Source organism: Bufo gargarizans, chromosome 4 (genome assembly GCF_014858855.1).
Source record: "Bufo gargarizans isolate SCDJY-AF-19 chromosome 4, ASM1485885v1, whole genome shotgun sequence".
In the NCBI taxonomy this organism is placed as follows: domain Eukaryota; kingdom Metazoa; phylum Chordata; class Amphibia; order Anura; family Bufonidae; genus Bufo; species Bufo gargarizans.
The window spans coordinates 532,269,396-532,291,704 of record NC_058083.1 but is presented as its reverse complement, the minus strand read 5'-3'; the positions used below and the strand labels follow the sequence as shown (position 1 = coordinate 532,291,704).

General features: G+C 48.4%; 1 long non-coding RNA gene across 1 annotated transcript; it reads right to left on the bottom strand.

Annotated features, from left to right (window-relative positions):
- Positions 1–251: 251 nt before the first annotated feature.
- LOC122934863 lies at positions 252–20,474 on the bottom strand. The gene is made up of 3 exons (XR_006388721.1): positions 20,304–20,474; positions 409–552; positions 252–296 (listed from the first exon to the last, which is right to left on the bottom strand). It is a non-coding gene; the product is annotated as an uncharacterized LOC122934863 (long non-coding RNA).
- Positions 20,475–22,309: the final 1,835 nt, after the last annotated feature.

Below are 22,309 nucleotides of genomic sequence, written 5' to 3'. Positions count from 1 at the left end.
CTCCATGCAGAAGTAGACAGCGACATCCTAACACCTTATAGGAACCTGACAACACAAGGACACAGTCATTACCAGACCCCTCCCTTGGCGTTATTGTATAATGTCCCAGCATTCCCAGCAGCGCTCACCTCTCCACTCAGCAGCTCAGTGATCCTGGTGGTAAGTTCTAGGATCTTCTGCTCATGTATCAGGGAATGAGGTGGAGGCTCGGTGATGGGGCTCTGGGTCCTGCTCCGTCCTCCTGACACACGGGGTGTCACACACTCACCAGACGACTTCTTCACTACTGTGTAATCCTGTGTATGGGGAGACGCTGATCACTACAGAGATTCTAAGAATCCTTCACCTTTCCAGACATTTCCCTGTTTTATTACTAGACATAAGAGAGATATCATGTGAGACTCTCACCTCTCCAGTTATCAAGGAGATGATCTCCAGGGTAAGGTCTAATATCCTTCCAGCCATGTGGTCTCTGTCCTTCTCCATCCTTGATGGGTCATTGATGGAAAGAACCATTGTCTTTCAAAGTAGAGAGTCCTGCACCTAAGGAACCTGAGGGAAACAAGTGAGTGCAGGTTAAGAGTGCACAGTCAGTGACTTGTAGGTCAGGGACGTCTTGTAGATTAATCTGACACACCGGCTATGGGCATTTATATGTTTGATTAACTTAAAGGAAAACTGTTTTACTATGTTATTTTATGTTTTCTTATTTGTAGATTATAACCTGGACCTACGGAGAATTATAACTGATATAATCTGCTGATCTTCTGATTTGTTATCCTTTTAACCTCACTACACTAAAAAGGAAGCATATGTGGATTTATCTTTCTACAATAATATGGAGATCTGCTGGTCAGTTCTGGCTTGGACATTTCTGGTGTTGGATTTGAGCTTTATAATGTAATCTACTTATTTACATGTGTAATTTTATGTGTTTCTATTTTGATTTTTGTCCCTCATTGTCCCCGGATGAACCAATAGTATTGAGGGAAAGTGTTGGGACCCAGAGGAGACCTCGTGGCTCAGTTAGTCATGTAGGTGTATTGGGATCTCCACTGGGGACATTGATGATCTTATGGTCATCACTGGGATCTTTATGAATACACTTTCACACTTGGTGTTTTTGTTAGTGTTGTGTATATCACCGATACATCTTGTGTTTTATATTTCAGAACAGCTCGGTGCCTCTGGTATTTATTGGCGGGATTCTTCTGTGCCTATAGTCCAATTATCTTTGCATTATGCAACGTTCACCATGATCTGTGTTTAGCAGATGGCTTATAGTCCGTATCTCTGTAACCTGTAATCAATTTAAATAACAGACCCAGATATTGTCGGCTGTTCAGGTAAGACCGCAGCGTGTCCCAATACGGATGCAGATACGGTAGAATACAAGGGTGAGGCAAGGAGTCGTCAGCTCCCGGCTCCACCATTCCCCGGCCTGTGCTCTCCCTAGCAGGCAGGCGCGATGCAGCGACATCATCTGTGTCTGCTGAGCAGAGAGGCAGAAAGCACAAGCCGGGGGGTGATGTGCTCCGTTCACTGGGGGGACGGGGCTAGGGAGTACTTTTATATTTTATGAAAAATTCAGGGGAAACGCTATTTAAACGGGGGCACCAAGGGGGGTAAAACTCTACGCTGAGAGGAACTCTAAGGCCGCCTGCCCACGATGTGGGTGATCTCACATAAGATCTGCATGAATTTCTGTACGTTTCTGCATCAGAATCCGGAATCTCTAATTGCGGATTTTGATGCGGATTAGATGTCGTTCTGCCACAGATCTCGCACTTCATTTGAAAAGGGTGAAATCCGCAGTTATAACTGCAAACATTATTGACATTCTGCGGATTTGGAAATCTGCGCGGCCGATCAATTCCCGCATGGAAACAATCCGCAAACTGTACATGAGATTTGGGTCACCTCATCCGTGTTTGGCTGATCTGCATGGTATCATGGGTACCATTCTGGGAAGATGACCTAAAAACAGCAATCCAGGCATTAGGTCATCGGAAGACGGTTCCAAGCAGAGGACCTTCCGTTTCTTTCCATCATTAATAGACCTCGCTGTTGTCAGCCATGTTTCCATTACATTTCCTGGGAAAGAAATAACTGAAACCTGATGAAACCGACACAAACCGAGCGCAACTGACGCTCCGAACAACTCATCCAGACAGAGCAGAACTGAGGAGACGAGCCCTTATGTGTTACACGTTGGTCGCTGCGGTCACGGTGATACAACCACAGACAACACTGATTGACCTTGTGTGTAAAACCATCCGTTTTCTCAGCTCCTGACACAATCCGTATCGCTGGTGTGAAATAAGCCGAATACAGACGGACTCCTGCTGATCTCACAAGTGCATCGACCGCAGCCACCAGATCCACCAATATGTCCATCATCAGCGCAGGTCAGGAAGGAGATAAAGAGAAGTCCTGTCCCCGTCCTGTCAGTCGCCTCTTTCCTCTAATCGCTAGTGTTCTGCTCCGGGCCAGTGATGGATCCGGGGTTTGTCCTGCTGCTCGCACAGCTGCAGGTTTGTTACTATCACATGTGTGTGCAATTATTTACCCCCAACTGTGCAAACCCCAATCCCTGCGGCCATCACTGAACCCCCAATATCACCAGCATTAAAGGGCTATTCCCGTCACATAACGTGAGGTTCTATCGCTAGGACGTTGTCATCAGTGTGCGGTAGGTGGGGGCTCGTCTCTATCAGGACCCCACTAATCCTGAGAATGGAGGGGCTGCAGAGCTGCTTTACTGCTGAATCCCCTCCACAGTCCCTGCTCATTAGAGCTCCGGCCTCCGCTGTGCAGGGACAGTGAGGAGAGGACACAGCGCTGCAGCCCCTTCATCTAGAAGAGGTTGTCCCCACCGACCACACACTGACTCCATATCCTAGTGACATCACAGAACAGTGTGTGATGGAAGACCCCTCTAATCCAGGAGAACAGCCCCTCTTACAGGGGTCTGGGGGTCTCCTAATATTCCAGGGGGAGAGCAGACATGTCTGAGGAGAACTCCCCTCCTGTGAGCAGAGACTCTCTATGGCCGGTGCTGCCCCCTGCTGGCTGGACCTGCTATATATCACCTATAGAACCGCTCCATTCTAATAAACCCAGAACCAAGTCCAATAACTGACCTGCAGATCTCACCTCCTGGGGCTGCAGGACCTGCGATGACGTCACACTGGTCACATGACAGCAAGTGCTTAACAGTGAAAGACCTCCACTACTTTACTCCTCCCCTCATGTGACTGATCACATGACCATGACATCATCAAAGGTCCTGTAGGGTAATGTCTAAACTCCATGCTTGGTAGAGACGAGGGTTGAGCTTCTGATTACTAATTTCATATGTTTTTAAAGATTCAGAAATGAAAACCGAATTAATTCACCAAAGTCTCACGTGACTTCAGGTGAAAAGATTTTTGGCTCCACGGAGACGGCATTAAAATCGAAGACCTTCTGATGTCTTCCCACAGCACATGGGATGGAGATATGACCCTTCTGCTACATTCCAAACCCATGTGACTTCAGCATGTCATATGACCCTGTAACGTCCCAAGGTCCCTTGGATCGATCCTGTAGTCACTAGGAAATAAGATCTACAGATAAGTTAGTGTAGTCTCCTCCAATATACAGCAGAGACTGGAAGGAAATGGGTAAAACTGCTCCCCATGGTTCCCCCTCTCTCACACAGACCGCTCCCCATGGTTCCCCTCTCTCACACAGACCGCTCCCCATGGTTCCTCCTCTCTCACACAGGCCGCTCCCCATGGTTCCCCCTCTCTCACACAGACCGCTCCCCATGGTTCCCCCTCCTCTCACACAGACCGCTCCCCATGGTTCCCCCTCCTCTCACACAGACCGCTCCCCATGGTTCCCCCTCTCTCACACAGGCCGCTCCCCATGGTTCCCCCTCTCTCGCACAGACCGCTCCCCATGGTTGCCCCTCTCTCACACAGACCGCTCCCCATGGTTCCCCCTCTCTCTCACAGACCGCTCCCCATGGTTCCCCCTCTCTTTCACAGACCGCTCCCCATGGTTCCCCCTCTGTCACACAGACCGCTCCCCATGGTTCCCCCTCTCTCACACAGACCGCTCCCCATGGTTCCCCCTCTCTCTCACAGACCGCTCCCCATGGTTCCCCCTCTGTCACACAGACCGCTCCCCATGGTTCCCCCTCTGTCACACAGACCGCTCCCCATGGTTCCCCCTCTCTCACACAGACAGCTCCCCATGGTTCCCCCTCTCTCTCACAGACCGCTCCCCATGGTTCCCCCTCTCTCACACAGACCGCTCCCCATGGTTCCCCCTCTCTCACACAGACCGCTCCCCATGGTTCCCTCTCTCTCACACAGACCGCTCCCCATGGTTCCCCCTCTCTCTCACAGACAGCTCCCCATGGTTCCCCCTCTCTCTCACAGACCGCTCCCCATGGTTCCCCCTCTCTCACACAGACCGCTCCCCATGGTTCCCCCTCTGTCACACAGACCGCTCCCCATGGTTCCCCCTCTGTCACACAGACCGCTCCCCATGGTTTCCCCCTCTCTCACACAGACCGCTCCCCATGGTTCCCCCTCTCTCTCACAGACCGCTTCCCATGGTTCCCCCTCTCTCTCACAGACCGCTTCCCATGGTTCCCCCTCTCTCACACAGACCGCTTCCCATGGTTCCCCCTCTCTCTCACAGACCGCTTCCCATGGTTCCCCCTCTCTCACACAGACCGCTTCCCATGGTTCCCCCTCTCTCCCACAGAACGCTCCCCATGGTTCCCCCTCTCTCACACAGACCGCTCCCCATGGTTCCCCCTCTCTCACACAGACCGCTCCCCATGGTTCCCCCTCTCTCACACAGACCGTTCCCCATGGTTCCCCCTCTCTCACACAGACCGCTTCCCATGGTTCCCCCTCTCTCACACAGACCGTTCCCCATGGTTCCCTCTCTCTCACACAGACCGCTCCCCATGGTTCCCCCTCTGTCACACAGACCGCTCCCCATGGTTCCCCCTCTGTCACACAGACCGCTCCCCATGGTTCCCCCTCTGTCACACAGACCGCACCCCATGCTTCCCCCTCTCTCACACAGACTCCTTCCCATGGTTCCCCCTCTCTCTCACAGACCGCTCCCCATGCTTCCCCCTCTCTCACACAGGCCACTCCCCATGGTTCCACCTCTCTCACACAGACCGCTCCCCATGGTTCGCCCTGTCTCACACATACCGCTCCCCATGGTTCCACCTCTCTCACACAGACCGCTTCTAATGGTTCCCCTCTCTCACATAGACTGCTCCCTATGGTTCCCCCTCTCTCACATAGACAGCTCCTATTGGTTCCCCCTCTCTCACACAGATCGCTCCATATGCTTCCCCCTCTCTCACACAGACCGCTCCCCATGGTTCCCCCTCTCTCTCACAGACCGCTGCCCATGGTTCCCCCTCTCTCTCACAGACCGCTGCCCATGGTTCCCCCTCTCTCTCACAGACCGCTCCCCATGCTTCCCCCTCTCTCACACAGACTGCTCCCCATGGTTCGCCCTCTCTCACACATACCGCTCCCCATGGTTCGCCCTCTCTCACACATACCGCTCCCCATGGTTCCCCCTCTGTCACACAGACCGCTCCCCATGGTTCCCCCTCTGTCACACAGACCGCTCCCCATGGATTCCCCCTCTCTCACACAGACCGCTCCCCATGGTTCCCCCTCTCTCTCACAGACCGCTTCCCATGGTTCCCCCTCTCTCACACAGACCGCTTCCCATGGTTCCCCCTCTCTCACACAGACCGCTTCCCATGGTTCCCCCTCTCTCACACAGACCGCTTCCCATGGTTCCCCCTCTCTCCCACAGAACGCTCCCCATGGTTCCTCCTCTCTCACACAGACCGCTCCCCATGGTTCCCTCTCTCACACAGACCGCTCCCCATGGTTCCCCCTCTCTCACACAGACCGCTCCCCATGGTTCCTCCTCTCTCACACAGACCGTTCCCCCTCTCTCACACAGACCGCTCCCCATGGTTCCCCCTCTCTCACACAGACCGCTTCCCATGGTTCCCCCTCTCTCACACAGACCGCTCCCCATGGTTCCCCCTCTCTCACACAGACCACTCCCCATGGTTCCCCCTCTCTCACACAGACCGCTCCCCTTGGTTCCCCCTCTCTCACACAGACCGTTCCCAATGGTTCCCTCTCTCTCACACAGACCGCTCCCCATGGTTCCCCCTCTGTCACACAGACCGCTCCCCATGGTTCCCCCTCTGTCACACAGACCGCTCCCCATGGTTCCCCCTCTGTCACACAGACCGCACCCCATGCTTCCCCCTCTCTCACACAGACCGCTCCCCATGGTTCCCCCTCTCTCTCACAGACCGCTCCCCATGCTTCCGCCTCTCTCACACAGGCCACTCCCCATGGTTCCACCTCTCTCACACAGACCGCTTCTAATGGTTCCCCTCTCTCACATAGACTGCTCCCTATGGTTCCCCCTCTCTCACATAGACAGCTCCCATTGGTTCCCCCTCTCTCACACAGACCGCTCCCCATGCTTCCCCCTCTCTCACACAGACCGCTCCCCATGGTTCCCCCTCTCTCTCACAGACCGCTGCCCATGGTTCCCCCTCTCTCTCACAGAACGCTCCCCATGCTTCCCCCTCTCTCACACAGACCGCTCCCCATGGTACCACCTCTCTCACACAGACCGCTCCCCATGGTTCGCCCTCTCTCACACATACCGCTCCCCATGGTTCCACCTCTCTCACACAGACCGCTTCTAATGGTTCCCCTCTCTCACATAGACCGCTCCATATGGTTCCCCTCTCTCACATAGACCGCTCCCTATGGTTCCCCCTCTCTCACATAGACCGTTCCCCATGCTTCCCCCTCTCTCACACAGACCGCTCCCCATGGATTCCCCCTCTCTCACACAGACCGCTCCCCATGGTTCCCCCTCTCTCTCACAGACCGCTTCCCATGGTTCCCCCTCTCTCTCACAGACCGCTTCCCATGGTTCCCCCTCTCTCACACAGACCGCTTCCCATGGTTCCCCCTCTCTCACACAGACCGCTTCCCATGGTTCCCCCTCTCTCCCACAGAACGCTCCCCATGGTTCCTCCTCTCTCACACAGACCGCTCCCCATGGTTCCCTCTCTCACACAGACCGCTCCCCATGGTTCCCCCTCTCTCACACAGACCGCTCCCCATGGTTCCCCCTCTCTCACACAGACCGTTCCCCATGGTTCCCCCTCTCTCTCACAGACCGCTTCCCATGGTTCCCCCTCTCTCTCACAGACCGCTTCCCATGGTTCCCCCTCTCTCACACAGACCGCTTCCCATGGTTCCCCCTCTCTCTCACAGACCGCTTCCCATGGTTCCCCCTCTCTCACACAGACCGCTCCCCATGGTTCGCCCTGTCTCACACATACCGCTCCCCATGGTTCCACCTCTCTCACACAGACCGCTTCTAATGGTTCCCCTCTCTCACACAGACCGCTTCTAATGGTTCCCCTCTCTCACATAGACTGCTCCCTATGGTTCCCCCTCTCTCACATAGACAGCTCCCATTGGTTCCTCCTCTCTCACACAGACCGCTCCCCATGCTTCCCCCTCTCTCACACAGACCGCTCCCCATGGTTCCCCCTCTCTCTCACAGACCGCTGCCCATGGTTCCCCCTCTCTCTCACAGAACGCTCCCCATGCTTCCCCCTCTCTCACACAGACCGCTCCCCATGGTACCACCTCTCTCACACAGACCGCTCCCCATGGTTCGCCCTCTCTCACACATACCGCTCCCCATGGTTCCACCTCTCTCACACAGACCGCTTCTAATGGTTCCCCTCTCTCACATAGACCGCTCCCTATGGTTCCCCTCTCTCACATAGACCGCTCCCTATGGTTCCCCCTCTCTCACATAGACCGTTCCCCATGCTTCCCCCTCTCTCACACAGACCGCTCCCCATGGTTCCACCTCTCTCACACAGACCGCTCCCCATGGTTCCTCTTCTCTCACACAGACCGCTCCCCATGGTTCCCCCTCTCTCACACAGACCGCTCCCCATGGTTCCCCCTCTCTCACACAGACCGCTCCCCATGGTTCCCCTCTCTCACACATACCACTCCCCATGGTTCCACCTCTTTCACACAGACCGCTTCTAATGGTTCCCCTCTCTCACATAGACCGCTCCCTATGGTTCCCCCTCTCTCACATAGACAGCTCCCATTGGTTCCCCCTCTCTTACATAGACCTCTCCCCATGGTTCTCCCTCTCTCATACAGAACGCTCCCCATGATTCCCCCTCTCTCACACAGATTGCTGTCCATGGTTCCCTTCTTTTATTGATAATTGCCCATGGTTCGCCTCTCAAACAGAACACTACCCATGTTTAACTCTCTCATACAATCTGTGACGGTCCCAGGTGTAGCTGTCACGCCGTGCCCTGTGGGGGTTCTGAAACGATCAGTCAGAGTTGCTGCACGTGACTCGATCTGACAGTTTGTTTTGTTTTGGGTTTGAACAGAATCCCACCTCCTATCAGGTGTGGTTCGTTTGGTCATTGGGGAGGCTATTTATTCCTCCCTCTCCCTATAGCCTTTGCGGGTTATAATTCTTTCATGTTTGTGTGCTGGAAGTTTTGGTGGATTGTCTGCTCCAACTCATCTAAAGATAAGTCCTTTTCCCTTTTTTCTTCTGTGTCCGTTTTTACTAGGCCCCTAGAGTGACGCTAGGTCCTTCGGTGGTTAAAGGAGCTGGTAGTCTCTTTCCCTTTTCCCTACTGCTGAGGGTTTGGTCCAGTGTGTTTCAGCTTAGGCACGTGGGCATGTGCATATCTACCATCAAGATATGCACATGGGCATAGCAGCGTAGGGAAAGTCTTTTAGGGATTGCTAGGAGGTGACCCCTTTGTTCCCTTGCTTTTTGGGCCTAGTCAGTTGTTTTGTTTGCTTTGCCGTTTCCTTCCCTTATCTTACCTACTGTGACACTACCGTGACAGTAGCTTGTGGTCTTTACTGCTCCTCTATTTAGTCTGGACTCACACTTCATACCATGTGGTTGATATTCTCTGCCTGGAGTTGGAATAGCTGGTGTGTTGTCCTCTTCTGAGTTCCTGCTGATCCATTTTCTATTGAAGACAAGTGTTCTTTTCTTTGTATTTTGTTCTCTATTGCTCGTTTTCTAGGCCTCAGGGAGACGTTGGTTCGTTCATCTGGAAGGAACCAGTAGTCTCAGACCCTGTCACTACTCCTATTGATATTCAGGGTTACCAGGGCCTAGGTTTACGGTGTATGAATATTCCCACCTTCAGGGTCTAATCATACTGACAGGAGTCAGGGCTAGGTTTAGGGTTTCCATAGGTGTGACCGTTTCCCTTTACCTAGCCTTGAGGCCTAGTTCCTGGTCCTTTTCCTTCTGTTGTCATTCTGGTGTTCCTCCCCTCCCTTTACTCCATGACACAACCCTCTTCATGGTGCCTCCTCTCTCACACAGACTGCTCCCCATGTTTCCACTCTTACATAGATCACTCACCATGGTTTTCCCTCCTGTATTGATTACTTCACTCTCTCACACAGACCACTTCCCATGTTTTCCTGTCACAGACTGCTGCCCATGGTTTTCCCTCTCTTGTAGAGACTTCTCACCATGGTTCTCCATCTGTTGCACCAATCTCTCCCTATGGTTCTGTAACACCCCAGAGTGGTGTTACCACTCCTGCACCCTGCTACTGTCTTTAATGGGCTAACACAATGTCATCTTATGTATTTTTGTCCAGGTCCTCCACAATGTGCATTCCTAATCTTATTTAGCAAATGTTCTTATGTAATATGCTTGGTTCACCAGCCGGTGGCAGCAAACACGACACAGCTATAGTAAGATAGAATGGAACTCACAATTCCATTCTCCCCCCTTTGGTCAGAAGTGGGCCAGTCCTGCTTGCTAACAGAAGGAGCATGAGTTTGCCTGCCAGTTTAAAGCTAAAGCCTGCTGGAACCAAGACAAAGCCTGTAAACTGTTTGAAGAAAAGTTTATTCAAAGTAAAGCTGCCATTGAACTTCATCTCAAAGTCTGGACTCAAGTTATTCTTTCCAATCCCTCAATTATTTTCCCTATTAAATTCCCTGTTAAAAGTGTCCTGTCTGACCCAGGAAGAAGTACAGCGGCGTCTTAAAAAGATTAAAATAGACAAATCGCCAGGACCAGATGGCATACACCCCGTATCCTAAGAGAATTAAGTAATGTCATAGCCAGTAGGGATCGACCGATTATCGGATTTACCGATATTATCGGCCGATATTCAGGATTTTGAACGTTATCGGTATCGGCATTTATTTTGCCGATATTCCGATAACGTCCTGGGAACACAGATCGCGCTGCTGACAGCGCTCTCCGTGTTCCCTCAGCAGCAGCACAGGGGAGAAGGAGCAGTGTCTCCTCCGCCTGTGCTGCTGCTGCCGCTCCAGCCAATGGGAGGACAGGGGACAAGAGGAGGGGAGGAGCTATGGCCACTGCGCCACCAATGAAGCTTAATCTCACATTAATTTATATACAGGAGGCGGGAGCTGCAGGATCACACAGCCGGCTCCCGACCTCTATGAGCTGTAGCTGCGATCTGCGGTAGTTAACTCCTCAGGTGCCGCGGATCGCAGCTACAGCTCATAGAGGTCGGGAGCCGGCTATGTGATCCTGCAGCTCCCGCCTCCTGTATATGAATAAATTAGAGATTAAGCTTCATTGGTGGCGCAGTGCGCCCCCCCCAAGCCCCCCAGTATCAGACATTGGTGGCGCAGTGCGCCCCCCCTCCCCCCCAATATTAGGCATTGGTGGCACAGTGCGCCCCTCCCCCCAGTCGCAGTGCGCCCCCCCTCCCCCCCAGTATTAAGCAGTGGTGCGCCCCCCCCCCTCCCCCCAGTCGCAGTGCGCCCCCCACAGGATTCCCTCTCCCCTGCTCCTCCGATCGGAGCCCCAGCAGTGTAATGCTGGGGCTCCGATCGGTTACCATGGCAGCCAGGACGCTATTGAAGCCCTGGCTGCCATGGTAAGCTCCATGCTGCTGTGTGCACAAAGCACAGAGCAGCAGGGACAGTGTGAGCTCCTATTCACCCTGATAGATCTCTATCAGGGTGAATAGGACAAGGGTTCTAGTCCCTAAGGGGGCTAAAAGTTAGTTAAAAAAAAAAAAAAAAAGTAATAAAAATAAAAACACCAAAATATTAAATATAAATGAAAAAGAAAGATTTACAAAAAAATAAAAATACACATTAACAATAAACATTAATTTTCAGCAGATTTGTGGGAATTTTAATTTTTTTATCAAAAATTAAAATTCCCAGAATATCGGTATAAATTATCGGCTATCGGCCTGAAAGTTCACAAAATATCGGTATCGGCCCTAAAAAATCAATATCGGTCGATCCCTAATAGCCAGACCCTTATTTCTGATATTTAAGGACTCGATACTGACAGGTAGTGTTCCACAGGATTGGTGCATAGCAAATGTGGTGCCAAAATTCAAAATGGGTCCAAATTACAGAGCCTGGAAACTATAGGCCGGTTAGTTTAACATCTGTCATGTGTAAACTGTTTGAAGGTTTTCTAACAGATGCTATCTTGGAGTACCTCAATGAAAATAAGCAAATAACGCCATATCAGCATGGCTTCATGAGGGATCGGTCATGTCAAACTAATTTAATCAGTTTCTATGAGGAGGTAAGTTCTAGACTGGACAGCGGCGAATCAATGGATGTCGTATATCTGGACTTCTCCAAAGCATTTGACTCTGTACCACATAAAATGTTAGTATATAAAATGAGAATGCTCGGACTGGGAGAAAATGTCTGTATGTGGGTAAGTAACTGTCTCAATGATAGAAAACAGAGGGTGGGTATTAACGGTACACACTCAGATTGGGTCACTGTCACTAGTGGGGTACCTCAGGGGTCAGTATTGGGCCCTATTCTCTTCAATATATTTATTAATGATCTTGTAGAAGGCTTGCACAGTAAAATAAAAAAAAATGAAGATGACACTAAAGTCAGTAGCCCCCCCTGGGAATTCATTCACCATTGTGACTTCCTCATCTTCCAGCTCCTGCTCCTCGATGGCTTGATCAATGACACAATGCAATGCACGAAAGAAGGTGTAAGGTACAATGTCACTGATTGCGCCCTGGCAGCGACTGACCAGTTTGGTAATTTCATCAAATGGCTGCAGAAGTCTGCATGCGTTGCGCATGAGCAGCCACTGGCACGGTGAAAAGAAACCAAGCTCCCAGAACCTGTCCTGCTGCAAAGTTCGTACAGGTAGTCGTTAACGCCATGTTTCTGCTGGAGCAGCCTATCAAGCATATACAAGGTGGAGTTCCAGCGCGTCGAGCTGTCATAAATCAGACGTCTGACGGGCAGGTGGTGTCGCCGCTGAACATCAGCAAGGCGATCCATGGCCATGTAAGATCTTCTAAAATGGCCCGAGATTTTACTGGCCTGCCGAAAGACATCCTGGACTCCAGGGTATTTGGCAAGTTCAGGACGTGTGCCATGCATGGCATGTGTGTCATTTTGCCCTGTTTAAGCGCGCTCAGCAGATTAACACAGTTGTCACACAACACTTTACCAACTGTCAAATTGAGCGGGGTTAGCCACTGTTCGGCCTGTGACCGCAGAGCTAAAAGCAGTGCAGGATCGGTGTGGCTCTTGGCTTCCAGGCACAACAACTGCAGCACAGCATGGCAATGTCTCACATGGCACATCGAATAGGTTCTGGGGAGCTTGGGGGGCGCAGCGGAAAAGCCGGTAGCAGTGGAAAAGGAGGAGTCAGCCGAGGAGGAGACAGAGGATGGAGTAGGAGGAGGAGAAGAAGAGGCAGGCCTGCATGCAATCCGTGGCAGTAACACCAAATCCACACGGGAGCCACGGGTAACATGCTTGACGGCCGTCAGAAGGTTCACCCAATGAGCTGTAAAAGTTATGTACAGTACCTTCTCTGCCCATGTTTGTTAGACCACGTGTCTGTGGTCAGATGTATCTTGGCACCAACACTGTGTACCAGAGATATATTCACTTGCCGCTGAACGTGGCCATGTAGCTCTGGGATGCCCTTCTTGAAGAAATATTTCCTTCCCCTTCATTGCGGTGTGCCAATGGTCACAAATTTTCTAAAGGCCTCTGAGTCCACCAGTTTATATGGCAGTAGTTAGCGGGCAAGCAGTTCAGACAAGCCAGCAGTCAGCCATTGGGCAAGAGGGTTATCCAGTGTCATGAACTTTTTACGCTCGAACATTTGGGCCAGGGAAGCCTGCCTGCTGACAGATGAATGCAACAATGGCATGGTGGAAGGTGGAGTGGAGGCCAAATGGGAGGAGAGAGGAGAAGAAGAGGCAGGACGTGGAGTGCTGGGAGTGTGGCTTTGTGGGTTCTGACAGCGTTGCTCCCACTGTGCTCAGTGATTGAAGGCAGGTGCCTTCTTAAGGCGGTCATCCCTAAGTGAGTGTTGTGCTTACCGCGACTTATGCGTTGACAGCACAAGCTGCAGATAGCAACACTATTGTCAGCAGCTGACACTTTAAGAAAAGCCCACACTGCGGAGCCATGTGCCGGCATCCTGGGAGTGCCAGGAGTGACCGTGCATGGTGGATGGCTCGCTCCAGATACATTTGCAATCTGCTTTTTGTCTCCTGTGCCCTGTGAGCTCTGCCTGCTTCTCCTCCTTCTCCTCCCTCTCTGCTGCTCCTCTCCCTCTGAACTCCCCTCCTCTTCCTCTCTTGTGGGCACCCACGCGACATCCATCGACACGTCATCATCGTCACCTTCATCACCACTGACATCTCGGAGTATGCAGCAACAGCGGGGACCTCCCTCCTTGGGCTCATGTGGTTACTGCCGTCAGACCGCTGGGTGGCGGCTGTTGCTACCTCCTCATCCGATGTCAAGAAAGGCTGCGCATTGGTAAAGTCTGGGAATGGATGGGAAAATGATTACTCTGACTCGAGTGGAGGGGCTATGGTGGTGGTGGTGTCTTTGTGGGTGCACAGAGCAGAGAGTCAGGAGGGTGCACATACAGACGATGAGGAGGAGGGTGCAGAAGAGGAAGGCTGAATGAGCCACTCAACCAACTCTAGTGTGTCCTTTGAAGTAATTGCACACGCCTTCTCCAACTAACCACTTAGGCTCCAGCCTGGTGCACCTGCCCGACCCTACCACCCCTGCGGAACGGCCTGCCTCTTCCTCTGCCTGTCATTTTCAAAATGACCCTGTCCCTAGAGAAGAGCAGTATTTTTGGAATCAGGTATTTTGCAGGCCTCAATCAATATTTGGTGGGAACAGGTATATCGAACCCCTTAATCAGTATTTTGTGGAAGCAGGTATATCGCAGGCCTCAATCAATATTTGGTGGAAGCAGGTATATGAAACCCCTTAATCAGTATTTTGTGGAAGTAGGTATATCGCACCCCTTAATCAGTATTTTGTGGAAGCAGGTATATCGCACCCCTCAATTATTTTTTGGGGATCAACAGGTATATTACAACCGTTGCAATTAGTTGTTCCAATAGCGCTTGTCCCTCTATATAGCTGCACACAACTGCTGCACAATACAAATGCACTATAATATACTTTACTTTCTATGTTAGAAAGTATATTATAAGTATATCACACCCCTCAGTATATCACACCTATCGATAGTACATCTATACCAGTCCTTAAAAGGACTTTTGTGGCTATATTAGCTAGTAGTGTTGAGTGTGAATATTCGAATAGCGAATTTTGATTGCGTATATCGGCACTTCGAGAATTCGTGAATATTTATAATATATATTTGCAAAAATGAATATTCGTCTTTTTTTTTTTTTTTTCATCTGAAACCATTATCTGCCTGCTTCTTGCTTGTGGGCCAATGTGAGAAGGCATTATTTCATTTATTTTATGCGTAAAATAGGCAATGTAATATGCACGTTAATCGAGTAAGGGCGGGTTATAGGCAACCTTCCTATTGGGTTGGCTTGCTCGAATTCCCGAATATGTAGAATATAGTGTGATATATATTCTTAAAAACGAATATTCGTCATTTTTTTCATCTGAACCCATTAGTAAATGTAATGCTCACACTCCTCCTGTCTAGCTTAGGACTAGAACTCCAACTAACTGGAAACTTCTGCCCCACCCTTCCGACAGGAAGCAGGACTGGCCCACTTCTCCCCAGAGGGGGGAGAATGGAATGGCGAGTTCCATTTTATCTAACTATAAATAAGCCATTTTCACTGCAACCTGCTGGTGAACCAGGCATATTACATGTAATAACAGTTGAATAATAATATTAGGAACTAGCTGAAGGACCCTGCTTCGCTCGGGTATATCTAATCTATTTAATTTAATGTTTGTGTGTGTCATTAAAAGATATCGACAGTATCCACTATATCAGTGACCTCCACAGCCCCCCACCCCTTAACACTGACCCCCCAACAGTGCCCCATCTCCTTAAAATGGGACCGCCACAGCAGCCCACCCCCTTCACTTTGACCTTCACAGCAGCCCGCCCCTTTAACAGTGAGTTTCACATCACACCACTCCCTTGACAATGACCTCCACAGGGGCCCGCCCCCCCTAAACAGTGGCTTTTACAGCAATCTGCCCCTTAACACTGACCTCCTTAGCGGACCATCCCTTAACTGTGATCTCCACAGCAGCCTGCCCCTAGGGTGGCCAGAGGTCCAGTTTTAGGCCGGACAGTCTGGCTTTCAGACTACCTGTTCTCCGTCTGGCGCAGGGCCTGGATGGACACAAGGATGTCCTTTTGAACAGCTCACTCTCAGACAGCAGCCCTGTACCTAGAAGTTGATTTTTAACTTAATTTTTCAATCCCTGTCGGCTGAAGAGTGGGAGGGGCGTGGCCTAACAGGATCTTGGGCGTGGCTTAGCTGGACCTAGAAGTTGTATTTTTTGCTTCATTTTTTCAATCCCGTGGCCTAACCAGATCAGAAGCATGGCTTAGTGGGACCTGGGGGCGCGTCTTTTCAGGGTGGCCTGAATGGCCACACTATCTGCCCCCTGAACTGTCACCGCCACAGCACTCCGCTCCCTTAACAGTGTCATCCACAGCTATTAAGCCATGTCTTTACTTCAATAGCGATTATTCTTGTGACAGATTTCCTTTAAAGCTCACCTACAGCAGCGAAGAAAAATGGCTGGGTTGTTATGGAAACCTGGAGAAAAACTGTGTATGTGAAGGCTAATCACCTGCAAGATTCTATTGGTGGATAAGGCTGATAAGGGTCATGTGACCAAGCTTCTATTTCTCAATAATCTTTTTGTTTATCAGTCCTTAGCAGTGTCCCAGACCACATTCACTCCAGCTGTATCCCCTAATAATGTGAAAAAAAGTGTCAAATCCTTTATTATTTGATCTTTACCTATTAAATTGAGCCATATGGGATTTATCATGTAGTTTTTACATTTCACATTCAAATACTCGACTTTCAAACCCACCTTTACCAATACTGGGGAGTGATCCGAGATACATCTCGGTTCATACATTACCTCTATATTTTTTTGGTAGTGTTAACTGGTTACCAAATATCAAGTCTATTCTTGACAGAGAATCATGACTTTTACTATACCATGAGTACTGTTTTGCTTCTGGATTCTGAATCCTCCATATATCCCACCAGCCAAGTTCTTGAGTTAGTTTTTTCAGCGGAGTATTTTTTTTTTTTTTTAGGGTTCTCATTTTTTGTTACTCTATCTAAGTCATTATTCATTGTGCAGTTGAAATCACCCATTAGTATTAATAAAGAGTCGCTTTTGTCTAGCAAGAACTCATATAGTTTTAGGAGCACCTCGTGTCTATAAGGTGGAGGGATGTATACCCCAGCTAACACACCTTTTACATTTTCTAAATAACCATATAGAAATATATACCGTCCCTCCACATCAATGTTCTTCGAAATTATAGAACACATAATATCCTTATGAATAATAATGCTAACCCCTCTGCTATACCCATTGAATACAGAGAGGAATTGATGAGCTATCCATTTTCTTTTAAACAAGTTTAATCTGTCTTTAACCATATGAGTCTCTACCAGACAAACCAGCGCTGGGAGATATCTCCCAATGATATCAAATACTGCAAAAAAATTTAATTTCTCCCCAAGACCTCTCACATTCCAAAATAAAATGTTAGTATTGATCATATTTTTTTCCTCTCATAATATATATCCAAGGACCAATAAGGGAGAAAAAAAAAATAATATAAATCTCTCCTTAACCTCCCCTCCACATCCACCCCCCCCCACATCCACCCCCTCCCAACCCTCACATGATGTCCTCGAACCGTATGGGACTTGAACATCCTACCCAACTGGATTTTCCTCGTTCTCTTTGGGTTGTTACAGACTAGTCTGGGTATATTGAAACCCTTGAGCCATTAATTTCAACCAATTCTAATGCTCTTATTCTCCTCATAACCAGTTCTTTATCCTTCAATGGAAAAATGTTTGCAATAATAATTCTAGGTAGGTTTCCTAGTATATTTTTCCCTGGAATTCTATGTGCTCTCTCAATTATAAATTGGCTAGACAGGTTTTCCCTTCCTACCACTTCAGTAATCCAGTTCTGGATATATTGTACACAGTTCGTACCCTCCTCTTTCTCTGGTATACCAATAAGCCGGATATTACTTCTCCTATCCCTGTCTTCTAGGTCAGTGATCATCTTATTTAAATCTGTGTTTACCGTTTTCAAAGCTCTAAGTTCCTTTGATAATTCAAAGACTTGATCTTCTACATCACTAATTCTTTCTTCCGCCTGTTTTACTCTCTCATCTAACTTTCTAGCATCGTCTCTAACCAATTGAACTTCTGCTTTCAGTTCACTCATCTGCGTCATAATTACTTCTAAGACACTATTGGATTTTTTTTACTGCTAGCATAATGTCGCCCAGTGTCGGTCTTTCCAAAGTATCTACTTGAGATAATTCATGGGTTTGCCCACTTTCCCCGACCATGGGTTTATTTTGAATATTAGATTTCAATTGGCCTCTACTTGAGACCGTATCCGTGGTCTAAAGAAATTTATCAATTTTTCTTTCCCGTTCGGCTCTAGTTCTTCCCATATCCTGCTTTGGGGAACCATACCCACCAGATCTTCTCAATTTCCCCCCCCCCCCTTCTCCTTTTCAGTTCTCTTACCCATCATTGCTCTTACTATAGAGGGGGTCTTAAGGGTACAACTAAGTTTAATATAAGATAGAAGGAACTATTTATAACATATAAGTCACCTGTAAAACGTGGGTCCTGTATGCATACAAGGCGCAGTCTATACACCGAAAATAGGGTCACCAGGTGCAATACATATGCGCAAATGAATGCAAACCAGTATAGCCCATACACCACTTATAACACCTAGACCCCCTAACTTCACACAGGTTAGTTTAGTTAAATATGGTAAATATATCACTTATAGTTCGTATATAACATTTAACACATATAACCTATACGCCAGTGAATTCATTTAGTGTTTACCATATTGCACAAATGTCCACTATTGTACACATGCATAGGACACAGAAAACCTTTGTGTCCGCAGCGTTAGGTCATTTCAATTAATGTACATATATAATTTATCACAAATGTGTCCATAATTGTACTTGAGACACATAAAGCATAATTGCCTGTTATATCCACAGCAGTGAGTTCGCTTTTACTTATAGATAGCACATGTCACATATATCCATTACTGCTCGTAGGTGATATACAGTACAGACCAAAAGTTTGGACACACCTTCTCATTCAAAGAGTTTTCTTTATTTTCATGACTATGAAAATTGTAGATTCACACTGAAGGCATCAAAACTATGAATTAACACATGTGGAATTATATACATAACAAAAAAGTGTGAAACAACTGAAAATATGTCATATTCTAGGTTCTTCAAAGTAGCCACCTTTTGCTTTGATTACTGCTTTGCACACTCTTGGCATTCTCTTGATGAGCTTAAAGAGGTAGTCACCTGAAATGGTTTTCACTTCACAGGTGAGCCCTGTCAGGTTTAATAAGTGGGATTTATTGCCTTATAAATGGGGTTGGGACCATCAGTTGCGTTGAGGAGAAGTCAGGTGGATACACAGCCGATAGTCCTACTGAATAGACTGTTAGAATTTGTATTATGGCAAGAAAAAAGCAGCTAAGTAAAGAAAAACGAGTGGCCATCATTATTTTAAGAAAAGAAGGTCAGTCAGTCCGAAAAATTGGGAAAACTTTGAAAGTAAGGGCTATTTGACCATGAAGGAGAGTGATGGGGTGCTGCGCCAGATGACCTGGCCTCCACAGTCACCGGACCTGAACCCAATCCAGATGGTTTGGGGTGAGCTGGACCGCAGAGTGAAGGCAAAAGGGCCAACTAGTGCTAAGCATCTCTGGGAACTCCTTCAAGACTGTTGGAAGACCATTTCAGGTGACTACCTTTGGAAGCTCATCAAGAGAATGCCAAGAGTGTGCAAAGCAGTAATCAAAGCAAAAGGTGGCTACTTTGAAGAACCTAGAATATGACATATTTTCAGTTGTTTCACACTTTTTTGTTATGTATATAATTCCACATGTGTTAATTCATAGTTTTGATGCCTTCATAGTCATGAAAATAAAGAAAACTCTTTGAATGAGAAGGTGTCCAAACTTTTGGTCTGTACTGTATTTCGCGGCTGAACAGAGTGTGCAAAGACGTAGGTAGATTCGGTCACTACCCCTTGATAGCATCTGTCTCATATGCACATTTTACCTGCTTATACCCCCGGGAGTAGCTAGAGTTGTTCATAAGACATAAGTAGGATATAAATAACATGTGCCCCATATGGTTATATTCATCCGTTGTTATATAAGGTCCTTTATGGCACATATATCGATCTCCAATGCTCGCGTCCGCACGTTATATGTGCACAAAGCTTAGTGGCAGGTAGGTATAGTCAAGTAGATATAAACACACTAAACTCATTCAAACTCATTCATTGGTAAAGTTAGTAAAGGGTTAAAAAAAAAAAAAAACAGGCCACAGTATGAGCCCAGAACAGCTGTCCTTCAAGTTCTCACCCCTCTTCATCCCCCCCCTCATGGAATCAGCAGTTGTCACCTCTAGGGTAATAAAAGTCACAGCTTGAGAAGTAATTTAGCAGCGCTTTAAGTGCAGAGGTGCACAAATACCAGTACGCTTATAAACATCCACAGGAGGGGAGAGTTGAGCAAAGTTAGTCAGTTAGTGTTATAGGAGTTAATATAAGTCAGTCAGCCAACGCATAGGCCTGCCATTCATCACTACTCCGCAAATCTCACCAGTCTTCAGCCACCTTATCGGTCCTACAGAGGTCACCACTGTTTCTTATAGTAGGTACACCGACTTAGTAGGTACACGTAACTGTAGTGCTCAGGAAGCAGGCTCATACATCATGGAGGCGGCACACTCCCGAACAAGCGCAGAGGAAAATCAACACTCTTCCAGCTCTGAAGCTTCACTCACTTCCCACGACCAAGAGAGGAAAGTCACTGCTCAGTCTGCAGGAGTCACGTGCCACCCATCCCCCACGATATTTCTATTTCGAGCTGACCCATCACAGTGTGTTGAGACACATTTCTTATTGGATATTTACAAATGGTCACTTGGACCAATAGTTGTCTCCAGGGGCGTAGCTAACGGCTCATGGGCCCTGGTGCAAGAGTTCAGCTTGGGCCCCCCTTCCCTCGTGCGTTGTGTGTCTTCTTATGTGGCACAAGGGTCTTTGGGCCCCCTCAGGCTCCTGGGCCCGGTAGCGACTGCTACCTCTGCACCCCCTATAGCTACGCCCATGGTTGTCTCTAGGTTTACACGTGTGATCTAATCTAAAACATAACGTTTATTGCAGGGGCGTAACTAGAAGTGACTGGGCCCCACAGCAAATTTTTGTATGGGCCCCCCCCCCCCCCTTCCCCCAGAAAACTACTGATCGTTAAACAAAAACAAGCCCTCACATAGACCGAAATATAGAAAAGTAATTTTTTAAAGTAATTAAACCAAATAAAAACCATACAAGTTTAGTATCGTATATTAAGACGGCATTTTTAGTGAACGCTGTGATGTGAAAACCTCAAAAATCTTGGCGGAATTGTGTGTGTTTTTTTTTTGTTTTGTTTTTTTAACCCACAAATATATTTTTTTCCTGCTTTCTGATACAAGACATGGTAAACTAATTGGCGGCATTTAAAAAATGCATCTTGTCCCACACAAAATAAGCCCTCATATAACTGTGAATGGAAAAATAAAAAGGTTATGGCTAATGTACAAATGAAAATGGGGCCGGTCTTTAAGGGGTAAAAGGTATCAAACTACAATGTTTTATATTGCTTGCTCTTTTTGAGAGCATCAGGGTTTTTGCACATTTTACATACACAGCTCTGCTACATGCGCACACACACACACAGCTCTGGGTGCCACATTATATATCACTGTGTTGCACATTTTACATACACAGCTCCGCTGTGCACATTATACATTCCTCTGTCTCACACAGCTCTGCTACATACACCACACACACTACTGTTCTGGATTCACACTATACACCTATCTTTGCTGCATTATACACATGAAGCACCCTCAGCTCTGCTACATGCACCCCACACACAGCTGCTCTGGGTAGGCAGACACACACAGCTATGCTACAAGCTCGCTGTACATCTTGTTTTCAGATTTGACTAAATCTGCAATGTGTGAATGAGGCCATACACATCATCCCTGCATTAACCCCTAAGTACCCGGAATTGTAAGTGCTAGGGTGCTAACCTCATATGTTCAACAGTTCAAGCCAAAGTCAGGAGCAGATGAGGATCATAAAGGCGCTACCAGTCCACAGCCTGGCTCCTCCCACCCACATGACCGGTCACATGGTCATGACATCATCAAAGGTCCTGTAGCTTAGAAGGATCTGGCATCTACACTGAGCTGCAGGGCGCAGAGCCCCTATGTCTGGTATACTGGGAAATGGGGGTGCAGAGCTGAGGGATCCCCATATGTTTAGCTCTGCAGGGATAGACAGGGCACGCTGCCGGGGGCCGGGCCCCTTGTCAGCCCGGGCCCCGAAGCAGCCGCTTCCCCTGCTTCCCTGGTAGTTACGCCACTGGTTTATTGTTTATTGGTAAAACACTACACTGAACTCACATTTAAAATTTTCAGCTATGTCTGCAATATACTTAGTCACTGATGGTGGCGCTATAGGGATGGCTGGAGGTTCTGATATCTGCCCGGCTTCCCTTATCTGCTGTACTGCTGCCCTGTAGTAACTACTACAGGCTAATGCTGGTACTTGCAC